Below are 19,149 nucleotides of genomic sequence, written 5' to 3'. Positions count from 1 at the left end.
TCTGCAGCCAAGTTTTCCAGACTGCCCATCCCCACTATCACTACAGAGGGTCAGAACCTGCGGAGCCTGGGGCAGCCCTACCAACATGAACCTTTGAAGAATAAGCAATTTCTGGTACAACAACAACCTGTGAGTGGGTTGGCAGGAACAGGGTAGAATTCCAGCAGGACCCTGCTTGTATTTCATTAAAACTGACACATTCCTACAAAATACTTCTGTTTCCCTACACTGGCATTTCCCAACAAAAGAAGTGTTTGATCACTGGCTCCCAGTTCTATTCTAAAGCATTCTGTGCAACTTGGTCTATAAACAGTAACAGGTTATTTCCAGCAGTTTACACCTGACTGGCACATACTCAGCTCTTTGTCACTATCCAAACTATTCCTCCAGGCACTTTTGTTTACACATATATCTTTTGGATAAGAGCATAATTTAGTCTCACTAGGAAAATATATCAGTGGTCACTGATGAACGTACCCTATGTTAGAGACTAAACCAGATTAAAGTGAGTCTATTAATACCAGAAAATACCAATCAATATTTGAGCTGTTTATCTATATCTCTACTAAAAGTGCATTAGCAAAATAGCAGCTTATATACAAAGCAGCCCATTGTACCCACGTTGGTCCATTTTTCTTCAGTGTACAGCTGTGCATGTAGCCCCACTGGTTGTAAAATGCCAAAACACAACTCCTGACAGATCACACCTGCTTCAAATAACACATCTCACCCCACACTAATCTACAGCTATAGGCTGGTTTTAATGATTTTAAAATACTGTTATTAACTCTTAATGCTCAACTTTTTAATGGAAGCAGCAGAGTCCATTTTGTCTAGTTTTAATACAATCCCAATAAAACGGCTGGGAAATTGCAGTACCAGGGAAAAGACATTCAAATCCACCATTTCCCCTATTGTAATAATAATCAGCTTGACAAAGTCAGATAGTAAAGTAGATTGTAGCACTTTGGGGCTTTTTATACATATATTTAATTGTATTGTTAAGTTCCTCATTTGAAAGCAATTAAAAAAATACTTTCAGGTCAAGATTATAAAACTACCCACTTCTGATTTCAACCTGACATTTTTATTGGTAATCTGAGTTATAACATGCTCAGGTTCATTCCTCATTGATTGACTGCTGAGCTTTCTGCCAGAGTTTTATAGCTTTATGGGAAAGTACAGTATTTAAAACTCCTTTAAATTCATGGGCTACTCCTGCTTCTGAAAAAGCTTCTCTTGACTTCTCAGAAATGCATAACAAGAGTCCATGTTTACTTAAAAACCTCTGCTTCATCCTCTTTGGTGAAACATAAAAAGTGGGCTGATGTTTTCCATGCTTTCCCTTTACCCTTGTGTCAAACTATGAGATGATTTCTTTGGAGCCAAACGTGGCTGGCCCTCTATCCCAGCACAGTTAGGGGAGTAGTGTGATGAGTTGGGGTGAAAACTGGGGAAGCCCGGGAAGGGCTCACATGTACCATGTATACCGTGTACCATGGTCATGTAGGAATTCAATGTAGGTCTTGGCTAAACTTGATAAGGAGAGGATGTGAGAAAACAGTGGTAAAGGGATGTCTTTGCCTGGGCTTGTTATTGGTTTTCTAGCTGAAAATAAAGGGGTCATAAATGCCACTGGAAAGTTCATAGAAATCAAAAAGGTTCCTTTTCTGGTCTTATAGGGAAACTTGAATCAGATACTGCTAGCAAGTCTGAAAACTGCTCTTTACACCAAACACAGGGACAAAATAGTACATATCTATGGATCAATATTTATTACGCTTACTGTTCTGTGGGGTTTGCTGTTGTTGTTGTTCTATTGTTATTCTGCTCTGAGCTATTTCTGAGTTACAGTTTTTCTTCTTTTTGCATGTAGCCAGCTCCTGTGGGCTGGAGGAAGGGGCTGGCATGCGTGGAGGGGAAGGAGGATGCAGGGCTGCTGTCCCACCTCACTGGGGACAAGAGATGGTGACCAAAGGCAGTGGTGACTGTGAAGCAGTTCACTGGGGAGCCACCAAAATGGGCCTGAGGACCTCCCTCTGTCCTTCCCTGCTCATACAAGACTTCTTCACCATCTGCAATGGTTCCATGAGATGCTTGAAATTCAGATGGGTGAAGCTTTGGCCCAAGACAGTACAGCCATTAATACTCTATACCAGAAGATGCCCAGATAATTATATAGTAATAATGATCTCAGAAGAACTAATTGGTCATGACTTGTACTGAGGCCATCTCTCTGTTAGGCATTTGGCTTCATTTCTGGTAAATACAAGAGAGGCTGCTGCAGTTTGATGGATTTAGCAAGGGAGATTTGTAGATGCTAAACTGCTGTCAACAAATGAGTATTGTCACACTGGACTTTCAGAAGACATTTTTGATGCCTGTTAGGCAGAGGTTGCTACCTCACACTCACCCACATTGATGCAGGCTGAACCTCAGCAATGATTTCTATGCCACATAAATGCAAGTTTGTTTTTCCAGAGCCCTTTTTAAGAAAGCAATGATTCGCAGCTAAGTCTCCCTCAAACTTAACACTGTTCCTACTGAAGGAACACAGGGTGTATGAAAGCATAACAGTAAGAAGCTGTTTATACCCTTTAATATTATAACTCAGCTTTCATCATAAATCTCTCTCCTTGATTGCACATACCTCCAGCATGAACTCATGCTCCTTTTGATTTTCTTCTTTATTACCCTTAGCCAACTGAGTGATGTGTGAGTTCCTGTCATGGTGCTGACTCTATTACAAAGTGCAAAGGTAATTTACATCACAGGGCAACCAATAGCACCGTGCCTGGGAGGTGTGCTCCTTCCAACAAGCCTCTCTTTTTTATGGATGATGGAGAGCAATATTTTTTTAAAAAACAAACTATAAATTTCTGTGCATGGTCAGAGGCAAGTCCTTGAGGTGGGAAAGTGGATTTACACTCAGCCCACTAGCAGCATTGTGAGGAGTCAGCATCTTCTTTCCAGTGAAAAAACCCCAAGAACAGAACCTGAGTCACCCCCTCCCTAGCTGAATTCCTCTGGCTCATAGTAGGGGAATCAGAGAAGTGGGGGACAAGAGAAAATTCATGTTTCTTTGCTGAAGAGGTTCACTGTAAGCCAAGAATCCCTGGAGTCAGAGCTGCAGTTTTCACACAGCTCTATACCCTGAGCTATTTGGAAATTTTCATTCAGTTTGGATGTAAACAAACCTTCACTCTATCTGAGTTCAGGCAGGGGCAAAAGCTCTCCTAGGAGCACATCCTGAGTGAACAGGGTCAGTCTTCAGAGGGTCGGGAGGAAGCAAATCCTTTCCAGGTGGCACTCAGCAGATATTCACAATACCAATGGAAGCAACTAATTTCAGAGGCCAGTCACCCTACACTCTCTTTATAGTCGTTAAGGAGAGATAGGCACATCAAGAAGTGGTTCAGGGAATCCTAGTTGGCTCTCTGGGATGATCTGTGCTTTGAAGAACACTCACCTTTCCCAGCAGTGTATAAACTTTCTGCCCACTGTAAGAGCTCAGAGTTAGCCTTGAGGAGCACACCCATCTGTTGCTCTTTGTGACTCTGAGACTGGAAAATCCCAAACCTCCTTGTGTCTGGGGACATGGGCACAGCATCCACCCTGCCCCAGACAAACAGGAATGGTAGCATTCCTTCCACTGACTGTCAGTTTTTATTCAAAATACTCCAGGATGAACCCTGATATCTCAGATTTTATGAGCACTAGAACATTTGTATTTTCTGGTAGAAAGGTAATTTTTAAAAGCACCCCTATAGCCTCACCCCAGGGCCTGTTCTGACAAAACTCTCCTTTTGACTCTAAACTTTGCACTCAGAGGATGTTACTGCTCTCTTCACAAAGATCAATGGAAAGGGAGGAAACTACGGAACTTCCCTGCCTTGACACACATCACACACGTTTACATGTGACTGTACTATTTTACTTTTTAATAAGTTCAGCAATAAGGCAATCAAAAGTGACATATGGGAGCCCTTGTGGCACTTCTGCTCCACAAAGTAAGAAAGTTTTTTCTGCATCTTCCTGGGTTAGCTCATGAGCACACTGGTTTTAATCTTCAATGGAAATGCTGAAATGATTGTTTTTAAATGTCCATGTGAGCAGCTCTTTCTCTGGTGTTTGATAATCCTTCATTAGAAATGTGTTTGGAAAATATTATGACTTTTTGATAGATACAAAATTTGGGTCAATCTGATCAAAGTTATTCAAAGCAATCAAAGCTCCTTTTTCAATCATATGGAAGCTAGAGATCCAGGTAACTTTTTTTCAGCAGTCATCAAACTCAAATTCTGTTGTTCATTCTACTTCAGAGGAAAGAATACCTTAAATTTAAAAAGTGGTAATCTATCTTTACTCATGAATGTGCTATGCAGCACTGCCAGCTGAATTTCCTATTATCTTACAATATATACTCAAGATGATTCAATATAAAGTTTCCTTCACTGGCTTTCAGTATATGGTTTGATTCAAGTCCTTTCATAAAGGGGCTAAGTTAAGCCAGGGATATTAGGATTGTGGACTTTTCCATAAAAGTATGACTTTTCAACCCCTCCCTAAGCAGAAATGGGAAAGAATTATGCTCAGCATACCTCTAAGAGAGCCTCAGCATTAGTAAGAAAGGAACCAGTGTAAATAATCCCTGTGTAAATAATCTCACACCAAACATTTCTACGGGACTTCTTTTTGCAGCAGTAGCTTAATTCCAAAGCCATATAAATCTACCCTGTTTGTAAAACTACTGTAGGGCAATACAACACAAGCCAAATATTCATTCCACTGACATCCACAAGACTGATAGCAGCAGAAGAAAGCAACACTCCCATATGTTTATTATATCGTATTTTATACGGCTGTCATGCTCCACTGGCTTTTCACCCAGCTGAAGTCTGACCTTCAGCTTAGCACAAATATGCAGGGCAAAGTGACTGTAGGTAGACTGCTTTATTTACCATCCATCCCTGGGTGTTGCATTATCTCCCCCTGGGGCATGTTCTACATCTGCTTAAAGGGTGTGTTTACAGAGGACTGAGTGTAGTGTGAGTAGACATTCCTGAGTAAGCATTTTAAGGAATATCTGAGGACTGTTAGCTGCACAGCTGTGACAGCATAGACTGGGTACCCCTTTATCTGCTTATTTTTGGGGCTGGTCTGCCTAAGCCCAAAGCTGCTGGCCAGAACAACCTTCCCAAAGTCCAGGGGACTCAGAGTTTGTAGGACTACTCACGCTCTTGTTCTCTGACCCTGTGCACAGCTCAACATAAGGAGATTGCAGAAACCAGAGCAATGACTGGTTGGGACATCCAGCATCCCTCTCTCAGTATACACTGTGTACTAAATATACTTATGAAATACATCATGTCTGAGGAGACATGGAGTCCACAGAGCTAGGAGAAAAATGTGTAAACACACCACTTATCTATAGGCTGCCTGGACTAAGGCAATGGTCTGCCTTTAGGAATAAAACCAGCCCATACAGTCTTTGGGAGTGCTGTAATGTTAAAGAATCATAAATTCATACTTAAAAATACCTCAGCATGCTTATCTACTGACCAGCTTAAGGTTCCTTTGACTGCTGTGCATGTCCTTTTTATTTCCTTGACACCTGGTGCATCCCTCGGTCAAGCCAGGCAGTCAGTGGAGCAGACAAAACACAGGGTGTTCAACAAGAAGCAGAGACAGAAGACTTAGATGGCAAGCTGACAGGAGGAAAAGCATTCACATGCTTCTCTTTCCTTTCTCACTTTCCTCTTTTAATTTGATATTCTAGTTAAATAACTTTCACACCCTCCTCCCTTTAACTCAGACATCCCTGTGTTTGTTCACTGGGAAGTCAATGAACTGTGACTGTGACTGAACCTGTGACTTAGAGGTTGCATAATTTTTTCTGACTTTCTTTGTCACATTTAAGCAATTGCATATATGTGTGGGGCTCTGCCTTTTCTCTTATAACTCTCCTCGAGGTCCAGCCAGGCCTCCCAGATTGTCAGAATTCTTGTAGATGCTATTTGAAGTGACATTGGTTATTCTGAGAAAAAAGCACAGAAGGCACCATTGCAATCTGATCTGAGGACACTGCCCCTCCAAAGACAGCTCTCTAAACACAAAGTGTCAAGTGTATATTGAACTATTTGTATCGAGTATAACCAATGCAGTCTGTGCTATAGTGATGCTGTAAACATGGTATTAAATTGAACCTGAGCCATCTGGGGTCTGTATAGTTGGATGGTGTTGAATAAGCTGTTTTCCTTCTGATTTCTTCATCAGCAAAACAGGGGTAATATGAATTTCCCCTGTAAGTCCTTTGAGATCAATTAATATGGAAAGATACTAATAGAAACAAAGCTTTATAAGTGATTATGTTTCATATCTTGATACCCTCTTGGCAAGTTCACTTGTGTTCAAGATATGTTGTACTAATGGAAATTTAAATCATTCTGGTTTAAGTGTTTGTATAGATTTTATACAGCTAAACAGTCAATTTTATTTATTTTAACTATTATATCTTCATTTTCTTTAAAATGACAGATTTCTTACTAAATGTTCACTGTATAGCCCTTTGAATAACTATTTGAATTAGTGACAGTGAAGCTTGCTCAGGGCAGAATTCTGGATATACCTTTAATAATTCTAATGACTTTATTTTAATAGCTCCAAATAGTAAGCAGCATATTGCTATAATTGGCTATTCATTACACCTACTGTACAAAATAAAACAACTTTCAACTACTTTTTTTTCTGTATAGATATTCCTATAAACCAGATAGCTAAGTGATGTATTTATTTTGGTTGCAAGCCAAGCAGAAATATTTAAATCCTGCTTTTGGAAGCAAGAATTATCTAATCACTCACTAGCTTTTATAATAAAACATTTATCACGGAACATTAATCCATTAGTACTTATTTTCCATCCCATCCTTTCACTAGCACCTTGCTTTGAACAAGGCTGAGTTTGGCTGTGATTTTTCCTTTTATCATATATCATAGTTACATGATGGGACACACCAACATTGAATTCAGAAAAAAACCCTTGCACTTTGCTTGAACTTCGCACCCAGATGTTCTGCTTGTGCTTCTACTGCTAACAAAATAGTGCATGTGTGAGTTCTGAAATTAGTCTTTCATCGTTATGTACCAGGGTTTCATGGCTGTAAGAAGGCATGTGGAAACATCTAAGAAAAATTAACTGTTAAAGAAAAACCTGTGTTTAACTCGCTTTGTTTTTTCACAGCTTTAATTTGCATAGCACATCAGCAAACTGCCAGGCTTAAGCTCTCTGGCATTAAAGGCAAAAATGAAATGCTTCAGGGGGATTTCTGCTTTGTTTTGTTTTGTTTTGCCAAATTACAGATTAAAGGTAACCCCTGACTGAAAAGTGTGGTCCCTGACTCTGTGATGCTGCATCACCTATGGTGCTGTGTGACTGATTAAAGATTTGACTTCCTCCTGCTCTTGCTGGACCTGGATTTACAAAAGCCACTTGCTCAAGCCAGTGTCAGCTGAGGAGCAGAGAGTGAAGTGTCCTCTTACAGTGCAAAACTGGTGAGAGAAAGGGGAGCACTTGGGAAACTCCACAGTCTCATTGCATTTTCTTCAGCTGCCTCTGAAAAGAAAGAAAACAAAGTGAAACAAATCAAAAAAACAACCCAAGCAAACAAAGAGGAAGAAGCTGAGAAAATCAGGAAAAAACAGGAGCGAAGGGCCTCAAGAGGCCAAACCTCCCACCAGATGTCTGTGCAACCAGGGACTCTCAGCTGAGATATGCTCCTTGCATGCTGCTCTGCTGGCAGCAGAGATGCCCTGGGAGGTATCTCTGGAGACATCGTGGCAGCTGGAGCTCCCCTCCATTCCCCATTGTGTGCTGGGCTCAGGCTGCAAGACTGACTTGGAATCTCAGTTGAATCCAAGATTATTCCCCTTCATACCTCTCAAGCATTGCAAAACATTGATACCACATGCCTCAAAATGGGGTTCTTCAGCCTGGTGTCAAATGGAGGCTGCTGCATGTTTTTCCCCGTTTCTATGAAGAGATTTCCCATTTCTGAACCTAAAAACCACCCCTTTTGTGGCAGGCATTACAGAATGTATGACATGCCAGAGCTAAATAACCGCTGGAGTAGACTTCTTGCAATCCACAGATTGTAATAAATACTATCTTGAGTTTGTACAGAACAAGAGGCAAACTTTTTAGTTACTAAATTGGAAGAGCCTGAGTCACCCCACCTCGTTCTGCAGATTTATCTGAGGTGTCTGTGTCAAGTGCTGGTTTTAGGCAGGCTGCATCTCAAGCTGATGAGTGCCCCTGGTCACTGCAGTGACTAGTGAGGCTAAGGGAATCAAATAAAATGCATGTAGAGGCAAGAACTGATCACTGAAGCAAATCACTCCTGGGAAAGAGGAGGAGGAGATTATTTTTAAGACCTTGCATTGTTTCAGTATTCAGATATAAATTTTCCCTCTTGGTTTTTAATAGATCGATGAGAGCATTGAGAGGGCTTTGGTCCCCAGGGAAAAGTGCTTATTACCCCATGGGTGATTTATGTGACAAAAAGCAGCTGAACACAGAGACAGCAGTAGTTTTTTCTACATTGCAGAAATCCTGCTTAACTAGAAGTCTCACCTATGATTTTGGGATGGAAGTACTTTCTAACTCCTGACTATAGCTTTTTAATCCTCATACAATCATTGTGCATCCTACACCTGTACTTCTCATAGAGCTTTTTCTGACATAAGAAATTTTCTATTCAAAGAAAGCTCATCTTTAAGAAGAAAAAAAAAACCAAACAAAACTAAAATAAAGCAAAAAAAAAAAAAAACCTTTAAAAATAACTTTTAAAATTCTTTTTACCACCCAATCATTTAAAAGAAGACCACAATATGTTGTTTGAACATAAGTATACTCCTTAGTTAACCTACATGTTCTTTACCTACTACCCTTTCCATTAATTTAGGTGGAGATTTTATCTTTGCAAGATATATGTATAAAACTATGCTAGTACACTTTAAAAATAGGCCTATACTTTCAGAGGATTTGTACCTTCAGTAGACTAATCTCATGTTTATATTTAAACACACACTTTATTATTTTTTCTTACATATTTCACTTTTTATTTTAAATAGCTAAGATTTTTTTTAAAACTTAGGCAATTCAAAGTTACATTAAAAATTATCCAGATTGAATAGCCAGATATTGCAATTAATGGAAAAAACCTTTTTTTTCCTCCCATTAGGAAAACATTAGCTGCACTCTCAGAACCAAGTTATCAGCACAAGAATCTGAGAATTTCTTGTCACTGAAATAGTATTACCTCATCCATTAAGTTCATTGAGCTGTCAGAGTAGGTGTGTTTAAGGGACCTGATCGAATTCCCTCAGCACCCACTGAGCCAAAGATTAGTTCAGTGCTTGTGTCAAACAGAATATCACTGAGGCCACTCTCTTTTGAAGGTGGGTACTCTTCCAATAGCCTTCATCAGACAGAAACAGATAATGAAAAATCACATCCACATCACCTCTCTTCTAGAATCAGATTTACCTCAATAAACTAACATGTAATATAGTAATATGTAGGATAATACCTTATAGTAGAGTACAATTGAACAAATAAATAAATCTTCCGTTGTTGGAGACTTATGAAATCAGACAGTGAATTTTTAACTCTTTTCTGGTATTAAGGGCCTGTTAGGACGACTGTTTCTGACAGGGTCATTATAACTTATTCTGATGACCCCTGTTTCCCTGCTTTGCTGAGGGCTGTTTCTGCATGATACAACACTGCATCTCCTCCAGTATGGCCATTTGCACACATTCTTCTTGGAGAGCTTTAGAACATATCTGTACACTGGAGAAAGAGACCTCTTTACAGTGTTTACCTCCACCAAGTACAAAGGTGAGAGTTATGACCACGCAAAACAGGCCTCCTACTAATTGTCTGGTGACAAAGAAACTTAATTTTCCAGGCACAGTGACAGACCTGAGAGTCCTCTGAACAATTCAAACACGTCTATTTTACAAGCTTTTTGCACTCCTTAGATGCTGAAAGAAAACTTCACAGATAGGCAGATCTTTGTGAAGAAAAAAAACCAAAAACACCAGACCTTATCCCATCTTCCTTAACAAAAAAATAAATATCGTGCAAAGGCAGCAGCTGATAGTAAAGGTAGCTCTCAGTCTTCCACAAAATTTTAAATAGATTTACTTCTGTGATTTCTCACCTAAGGAAAGGCAACTTTTAGTATTTATCCTTTATTAGACTACCTAATGTAACTCCAGTGATGGGGAATATTGAATATTTTTAACTGTTTGTACTTAAAGACATTATGGGCGTTCTTATACTGGGAGCTTTGCTAACACTGGCAAAATATGAAAAAAATCCATTTAGAAAAAAAACCACATGGAAAAAACAATCATAATTGTCTAACCAGTACTATCATATAATTAGATTCTTGGCATAAGCTTAATACATGAAATGTCCTCAGTTGTCATACTATTCTGTGTCTTGATTGAGGAAGGAACTAAAAGACCAGACTTTTTCCATTGCTAAATTTTCCATTGTGAAATTTGACATGTTCATGACTACAGAACCTCTGTTAATCAGTAAATCACTAGGCAACTTTGATTAATTAACTAGTCAGCAGCTCATAAGATAGTTCAGTTGGACCATCTGTATTTCCTTTTGTCCTATATGATTTTTCAGTGAAGTAAAATGTAGCTGTTCCCGTTCCCAGATTGTTTGCTTTAAATGTTCTATGGAAGAATTATGGATTATTTTTATTTGTACTTCAGTAGCAGCTAGCGGCCTCCTCGAAGCTCCAGGCTCAATTTGTGCTAAATCTTACACGATCCCATTTTAACAGGCAAGGCTGGAGGCAGAAAGAGATGCACAGTAATTCCAGGGCTGCCTGTCTGTGCCCTCACACCAGCCTGAAGGCAAAACCAGTACCAAGAGCTGGGATGTCTGGAGTCCTCACCCAGCGCCTCGACAGCCTTTCCCGCGAGAAAATGCAGAATGCTCCAGCCTAAGCAAACAGCATTGTTTTCAAAGACAACTTGCCAGCATGAGTCTTCCTGTAAAAGGAACCATTTTATTAGCACTCTGGGTGGGATGTCATCCTCCAATGGGATGCCTCCCATGGAGCCATTTAACCCGCACTGAAACATTAGGTGCTGCATGCAGCCATCATTCCAATGCCCCAGCCCCTTCATCAGAGGAGACAGGGTTGTGGGGTTCAGTAGCTAGCCAGGAAGAGGTGCATGTGGTAAGTCACAGCATTTTCTCCTCTTGAGAAAAATAAAACTGGCATGTGTTTTAGTCAACACAAAATAATTATGACGGTGAACATGTCCGGATTGTAGATTCAGTATGTTGGTGCCATTTGGGTGCCTGCCACAGGAACTGATCAAAATACAAACTGACACAAATACAAACTTAATCTGACTTCTCACCTTGATGTTCCTATTGAGCTACCTGAGATTTCAAATCTCTTCACAGATGCAGCAAGAAAACTCTGCATTTCCTATTACTGATATCTACTGTTTACTATGCTGATCAGGCTCTTTTAGTTACTTAGTATTTCTTGCTTTATTTCAAATTTGATGCTCTCTCTCACACAGCTGACATTTCCAAACTCAAATTGTTCAGAACCTTCCTCACCTTCCCAAGCCCAGCAGAGGCCTCTGAGCTGCTCTCAGCCACACATGCATGGAGCATTCATGGTCCCACAACCTCTCTACTTAAGACTGAACCATGTTCTGGGTTATTTACATGTGAGTTGCTGTCTCTTCTCTTACTTCCTTGCAGTGGTTCCACACCATCTGTATCCCTCCCATTCTTTTCATCACTATTCCTCGTGGTGAGTTCTCTCTTCCATTTCTGTACTTGTCCCTCACAAATCCTTGTTACAAAGCATGATGAGAAAAATATGAAATGTTTGGTTTACCTGCTAGACAGAAATTCCAGTATGAAATGTTTGGTTTACTTGCTAGACAGAAATTCCAGTATTTCAGGCAGATCTGTTCCTGATCTTTTCGATTCTGACACAAACAGGCATGAGTTTTCTTATCATTTGCCAGAACACATGAGAAACAAAGTGGAGAGCAGAATGTCTTCCCCCAGGGTGCAAGTAGCAACACAATTTGGTAGTCATTAGCCAAAACACTGAGACTTTGGTTTCAAATACACTATTAGCTCAGTTTTCATCTAAAGAAGCCAACAAAAAAGCAGACCAGAAAACGTTACCCATGATGCTTTATCACAGTACTTTGGTGGGTTTTTTTCATTTGTCTCAGAAAAAAAAACCCAACCTAAACCAGAGGCAGTATATTGAAAAAGTTGAACCATACCAACCTTTGAAGAATCACATGCAAAATACTATTTTAAATAAAAAAGTATGTGTATTGCACTTTGGACTGCATTGCCAGCTGATGTAAACCAGTTCAGTGCCTTTAATCATATGGGGCTATGCCAATTTACATCAGCTGAGGATCTGTCTAATAATAATATGTGAAGCAGGGCTTCACCACGTACTGTACTGAATGTTGGAAAACATCCTGTACTTAAATGCATGCAGCTCTTTAACTCAGAGTATGAGACTGGCCACATTGTTTGACATAAGGGTTAGTTTTCAGATAGTGAAATTTCAGTTGCCAGGTGCCAGAGGCAATTTATCAGACACTCATAAAATAAAGATCAAAAAGCCCATCAGTCTCCCACTGCATCTGGGATCTAGGAAGGAACACTTACAGCCCCCGATCCTTTAAACAGCTCTCACTTAAAGAGCTCACTGTTTATAATAACAAGAAAAGGAGAAAGGGGTCAGGTCAAAACCAGCAGAACAGCAGGTGGTGTTATAAAGTTTTTTTCTGCAGTTAAGACTTTTGTGAAATAGTAGTTCAAATGTACTCATACAAGCCTGTTTCATATTTTTAATTTGTATTTTTAGACAATTTTTGGCTATTAGAATGCAAGTCACAAGTTACTTGACCTCTTTTTCTCTGCTGTTTATTCCAATATGTTACAAAAATAATCCTGAATTATTTCCTTTCATGCTTCCCTTTTGACTGAATGCCCTTGTTACACACTACTTGAACTCAGGTTTTAGATCCAGAACCAAAATTCCTCCAAAGTTCAAAGGGGTTTCTGAGTAGTGTTCCCGTTCATAACCAGCTTAACTGGAATGGTGCAAGATGAGAAGTTTGGATTCAGATCTGAACTGTACTATTATTTAATATTTACTATTTAATGAGCACTTGCACTCAGTCTTTGCTGTAGTCAGAGATGCCAACTTTGCCCTCTGAAAAGTTTCAATGTCAAGATTCCAGTGGTGCTCTCAGGTCTCCTTGGTAGCAGGGGGGAAGCACCTCCCCATGTTCTGGGAATATGTCACATTCTGGTTTGGGTCCATCTCTTACAACACCTTTCTCAGGGTCAAAATCACCCATCTTTATCAGGTAAGAATTAGCCACACATGTTGAGAGCTTTCATCAAAAAATCACAGAAGCACATCCCTCAAATGAGATTAAGATACATAGCTATCCCAGAGGAGTCAGTCCCATAAAAGTCTCATCTCCAGTCTGTAACTGACAGTGACAACTTGATAAATTTGCTCTACTAATTAAAATATAGCATTACCACTTGGAATGCAAATTCAGAGATCTCCCCCTGAGATCTTTGCACCCCTTTGAAGTACAGAGCAAATAAAACTCCCAGAGACCTCAGATTTCATATCACTGAACACACTGGAAATTAACCTTGGCTAATTCTACCTACAGTCCAGTTCAAAATTCTGCATCATCCTCATGGAACACCTAAATCAGATCCTTACTACAGGCAAAGTGAATGACCTCCCTGATGCAAACACAGCCATCTGTAGTGTGGGCTGTATGCTTATACATCCTGTCAGAAGTGCCCTCTCTTGCTGCTTCCTCCACTGACCAACAGTTTCTTCACCACTGCATTGACTGATGGTGAACATGGAAACAGAAACCCCTCCAGGTTCAAAAGCACAGTACTCGTAGGTTTTAAGAAATGGGTATGTTTGTCAACAGTTACTGCAGAGAGATATTAATAATCCATGGGGAAGAATAAGTGTCCCTTGGATACAAAAGTAAAATTACTATTGTTATTTGCTGGCAAATGCAACTTTTTAAATCGTGACCACAATATTGTTACTAAAGATCAGCATTCACTGAGGCTCGTACCCCCTAATTCTCTGATTGCTGTCAAACTTCCTACTTTATCCCAGAAATCATTCTACTCCAAAACATGAGTCAGGTCTCCCATTTGCTTTGGACATCCACTCAAAAAAGCTTACTTGGCCTTAATCCCAGTCACTGAATTCTGTGTGGTATCCAGTATAGTGCATGCATTATTTTGAAATGTTGTAATATTGACTATGTTATCTTTGCTTTATAAATGTGATCCCATGGAGCCTTCCTTTTTATTTCCAGCAATCATTTCCCAGGCAGTTTTATAAAAATGTAATGAGGTGCTATTATTAAAGCCTATTAACTTATGCAGTCTTGTTGCCTGATGAGAACTCCATTTTATTTTCCTTAAGCAGCAGGCCAGATTGCAATCAAGTAGTTTCTCCAGTGAGTATCCCAACAAATTCATCACCCTATTTCTTAGTCTGAGATAATGCCACAGTCGAGACCAGGCCAAAATTTTCCTTTCTCAAAGTTCCAACCAAGACGTATTTACTCTTTTCACACTAATTTGCTGCGGTAAGGTAATATTTTCCTTCATTTTGTTGTTCCTTCTCCTGTTTTCCAGCTTTACTCTCAGAAATAACACTGAGATATTTATGGATTGTGCTGAGCTCATGAGTTTTGATTAAGATTTCTACATTGCTGAATAATTTCTTTAATTTATCTCTTCTAGCAGGACTAGCACTAGGCTCATGCAACATGTATAGACATGAGACCACACAAAGGAGTAGGTCTTGCATTCCAGGTCATCATCTCCAGAGGCCAGAGCAGAGCAGGGCTGCCAAATTGGTTAGATAGGGCTCAGCTCCACCCTGCAGCTGCCAAAGCCATCCCACGCACTGACAAAGTGAGATTTTCCCACCCGTCTCTGACCTCCAGAGATGTGTGAGTACAGAAACCTGCCCGAAGCACCAAGGTGTTGGGCATTTTTGCTAAAAGGGGCTGGAGGAGGAGTAAGACCTTGCAATGAACACAGGGTTGTCTGGCTTCACTGCCTAGTCCTCTTGTATGTTGTTTGGATAACCTTGCATTTTATTCTCTCTGCTTCTATTCTGTTTTGACCTTGTGTTTCGCAAGGCATGAGAAGAGAACTAACATAATTACTGGATAAATACAGCAATCCAACTGTACTCAGGTTATCAGCATATTTTTTTAAAATAGTACAAAATTAAAAAAAAAAAAAAAAAAGAAAAGAAAAGAAAACTTTTTGGTATAGACTAGGGAATGCAAAAAGCAGATTTGTTATAATACCATACGCTTTGCAAATATTAATAGTTCAGCAGCTAGGATATGTGATTCTGCTCTTACTCACTGAAAATGATATTTCAAACACACTGGGCTCCTAAGAAAATATTTTGAGCCTGAATCACAAAGAACAACATCTTCTGGCACTGTATATGTCTCATGAGATTCCTTAATTTATATACTTGCAAGTGTCCAAAGTGTACAGATTTTTGGAAGGCTCCTTTCATTGAACTGGAATTCATCCTAAATATCCTTGGCACCCATCTAATGATATCTGAGGTGATTTAACAAGTATTTCACAAATACCAGACCTAAGAGAAAAGTGCTACTTCAAGTTGTCTCAGTGGATGAAATGTTAATGGGATGGTTTGGCAAGCCTTTCACAGCAGCCCTTTCAGCCAAGGTTACAGTCAACTTAATGCGGGCATCTCGTCTACAGTATTGTATTCCTAATGAGGCAGTCACTCTAAAGGAGTTTTCTAACTTTCCCCTGCAGTCAGCGAGGAAATTGAGTGCCTTTGGAGGCATCTGCTGAGAGACTGACTCTCCCTGATTTTAGACACACCAGAATGTGTCTAAATGTGTCCCTCTGGAGCTGGCACCAGTTACCCAGATAGGTGAGATCCACAGCCAATTACCAAGTGAACGCCAGCCTGGTTTTATGGAAGGCCTTTCTGTGGTATCAAAGCTTACCACTTCACATATGAATGTCTCGTATCTCTTTTAATTTGGCTATGCCCATGCATCTCCTTAAAGCAGCCAAGAAGCCAATCAAGAACAGAACAGAGTACCCAATTTAGATCTCTGTCTATGATTTTCCTGGATGCTAAAGCCAAAGAGATCATTATGATCACCTGATCTGTTCTGTAACACACTGTCTACATTGTCTCTCAGAATATTATTTGTCAAAATATACTGGGTTTTTAAGAAATTTTCTTTAATTGAACACTTTAAAACTCCCTGTTTCTCTCACTAAGCTGCTCCAAACTTTCAATGCTTAGAGCACAGATCAATTTTCATATCTCATTATCTTGGGGGAGTATGATTTAAAACAGAACTTGTGAAATTACCACTTTTGTGTGAGTTCGTGTGCATCTAGTTAGCAAAAGATATGCCTTCAAATGAGCACTGACTTATCTGTTTCTGATGTGAACCCTGTCATTAAACTGAGTCAAGTATTCCTTTTTGCTATTCAAAATTTTACCAGTTCCCTCCAGTACAAGCCAGGTTCATATCTTGGCTGCTTCTTTCCGCTGGCTCTGCAATTTTCTCATCTCTATTTTTTCCACTCTAAATACTTCTTTCCCTTATGTCCCTTTCTGCCCTCAAATCCCTTCACAAGCATGTCTGACATGTCTTATCATGTCAGAAGCAAGCTCCCTACTCACGTCAACCAAAGCTCTGGAATATAGTTCCCACCTACCTCTGAAGCCTTCCCTCTGCCCATTCCCACGGTCCCTCTCCAAGCACCTCCCAACCCCGTAGCCTATCTGCTCCAGTTGGCTTTTTTCCTGCTCCCCATGGTCCTCAGGAGCTGCCAGCTGGCCTTCTCTCTCTTCTTCCTCAGAAAATTAGATACTTTTGCTGTCCCCACTACCTAATGTGGAGTCAGGTTCACGTAACCCCATCTCAGCAGGAGAGCTCTAAACTCATCTTTTTTCTCTTGCCTCGCTGTTGTCACTATTTCTGGGACCAGACTCCGGCAAAAGGAAACAAAAGCTGTGCACAGTCCTGATTGCAGGCATAATGAACTGGCTCGTGGCCATCAGCTGCTTGATGGACTAAGTTCCTTGATGGTTTTATGAACACGTAACCAAACACTGATTTGCCTGTAGGCCAAGGTTTTAGCTTTTGTTTGGGAGGCTGAAGAATCTTAGATCTACACAAAGCTATCAAAAAAAAAAAAAAAAAAAAAAAAAAAATTTTCCCCAGTTGTCATTTAAAAATGGGAAGAATTTTCAGGAAATGTTGCCAGAAAAATACTTCATTTACAAAAAAAAAAAAAAAAAAAAAAAAGGTGTCTCTCTCTCTGTCCACAGTAGTTGGGAATCAAAACTAGTTTGGCTGTGTCATTGATGTTTTGCTTCAGACTATTAATAGCTAGCTTACAAATTACCAAGTGTTGAACTTCTAATTATACAGTTATTTAATATTTCTAGACAAAAGGAATTACTTTTCTCATACATTATGAGAACTAATCATCATGGGAACAAAAGGAAATTTGGCTACTGAACCAGAGGAACTAACAGATCCATTACTTTCCTGGAAATGTTTCCTTTTAGTTGGCTAAAGTGTATTTTGAGCTAACAATAAAGCTGCACGTGCCTATATGGAAGGGATGACCTCTTTCTCTCTTCTCTGAGCAGACAGACAAAATCTATCTCCATTTCAGACACCATGGACAACATCCAGACACATTAGTTTGTTTAAGTGTCTATTTACACTAGAACTGGGTGCTAGCACAGCTCTGTGATTTCCAGATTGCAGATGGTTTATGTCTGAGCCATTCAGAATACAGCCCCCTCCCACTTATCTGGATGTACCCACACATAAAAAGCTCTGTTCTTTTAATATCTTTCTCATCCTCTTGATTATCTACATTGTAAAGTTATCTTCTTTGAAGAATTATTTTCAAGCCTTCTTTTGGGAGTGAATTTTATTTAATTTGACAGATGTAAATGAAAAGCAATATCCAGTTACCCCTGTGCCTTTCTCCCAGAGAGTGTTCTGAACCTGTGCTGTGTTCATTTTCCCCACTGTGGAAGAGGCAGCTCATTCTCATTTGTCCCAGCATCATCTTATTTTTGATACCTGTGATATGTTGGAGGGTTCGAAGAACCCTGCTCATTCTTGTATTTCCAATCAATGAGGAAAATTTACCTCATTCTAGAAGTGGTTCCTCTCCCTGCTTTCACTCCTGCCTTCCAGAAATATTTCAAATGAAAAGAGAAATACCTGATAACAAAATCAGGACAGGATGGGGAAATTGCTATATGATTATTACCATGTCCTGAAATGTTTAAATGGCACTATCTGTCCTGCAGAAGGAAGTACTCCAAGCCTAAAAGATTTTTTACATCTCCACACTTCCTAGTTTGAAGCACCAATGTGCTTCTGTGTGGATAAAGAGACATTTTTTGAAAAAAAAACAAATCAAAACCAACCACAACTTAAAAAATATTATGCTGTTGAAATTCCTCTCTAATCACACAGATATGTTGTGTTATTGATGTGTGCCACAGATTCTGCTGATTTTTCAAAATTTGCTTGGTCCTTCAGGCTGCTAATCATCTTTTGAAGTAGGATCTGAGGAACCTGAGTCTGAAGCAGCTTGACACCTTTTCAGAGAAAGTTTTACTCAGGAGGACAGTTAAACATGGGCTCCTGAATCCCTCTGTGTGGGAGCAGGGCTGCACTTGTGTTTGCATGCCAGCAAATACCTAAAATGAGGCATAGGACAGTTAGTTTTTTGGTTATGCTAAATTCTGTATGAAAAACTGAGATCAGGGTAAGGTACTATGTGAAAATCTGCAGGCTTTACTTTCCGGTTTGATCCTGTATTTAAAACACTTGTGAGAGTCAATTTTTTTTCTGGAAAACACAGGAAGAAATCTTTATTCTGCTTGTTGATTGACCACCTCTGGCCCAGGACAGTAATGAAATACAGTTACTCTTGGATTGTACCCA

Source organism: Heliangelus exortis, chromosome 3 (assembly GCF_036169615.1).
Source record: "Heliangelus exortis chromosome 3, bHelExo1.hap1, whole genome shotgun sequence".
Taxonomy (NCBI): domain Eukaryota; kingdom Metazoa; phylum Chordata; class Aves; order Apodiformes; family Trochilidae; genus Heliangelus; species Heliangelus exortis.
Note: the sequence above shows the minus strand (reverse complement) of the source record.